The following is an 832-nucleotide window of genomic DNA, read 5'->3' on the forward strand; positions in this document are numbered from 1 at the left end:
GTTTCAGTCAGAGCTCCTGGATTTTTTAGGCCTAAAGGAGAATTAAATTAGATATGTAGAATTCATATATATAGACATACTCTACCCAAAAAAAGTCTGTCCCAAATCTATCCTCAGACTAGTTTAAAATATCTTCAGTTTTTAAAGTGATTTTGCAAGAAACAAGTAATTTTGCTTTGCACCTAAAAATCTCTTATTTCTCTCACTACGGTGCAGTGCTATTTTCAAATGTAGACTTTTCTGAGTGTCCTTGTGCCTTCACACAGCATAAGAGCAGTCAACATTAGCAGCATCATTTGGATTGGGAGTGTACTTTTGATGTGTATTTTTCAGTCACTCCCATTTAGCATGCCATGGCTCACACTGTGAACAGGTTCTCAAGAGCAGGAGCTGGATTAATCTTCCATTAAGATGAAACCAAGCTGGAAGGTGAGCTCCAGCTGCTTGCAGGTATCTGGTTCATGTGATCAGGCTAGAGTTAGTTCAAAGTAAAATATCTTTAAGGCCTGTAGTGTGAATAACACGTCTTCAGCTCAGTGTTTCATTCTGCTTCACAGGTCTGCCTGTGCTGCTCTACTTCTAGTGTAGGCTTGGTCTTTGAGCCTGCTGTGTCTTAGTTTTTACCACAAGCAGGTCTTGCTGCAGTCCTGGAGACTGTTCTCTCCTGGCACACTCTTGTCAGACATCCCCAACCATAAGCCTAGAAAGCTGGTGGAGAATACCAAACAAAACCAAACCTGGTGATAACTGGGTAGGTTAATGTTTTACTAAATCTGTTTTGGAAAAGCAAATATTTCACACACTCATTGGTCATAGAGGCTATTTCACTCTT

Source organism: Nestor notabilis, unplaced genomic scaffold (genome assembly GCF_000696875.1).
Source record: "Nestor notabilis isolate BGI_N333 unplaced genomic scaffold, ASM69687v1 scaffold2617, whole genome shotgun sequence".
Lineage (NCBI taxonomy): Eukaryota > Metazoa > Chordata > Aves > Psittaciformes > Psittacidae > Nestor > Nestor notabilis.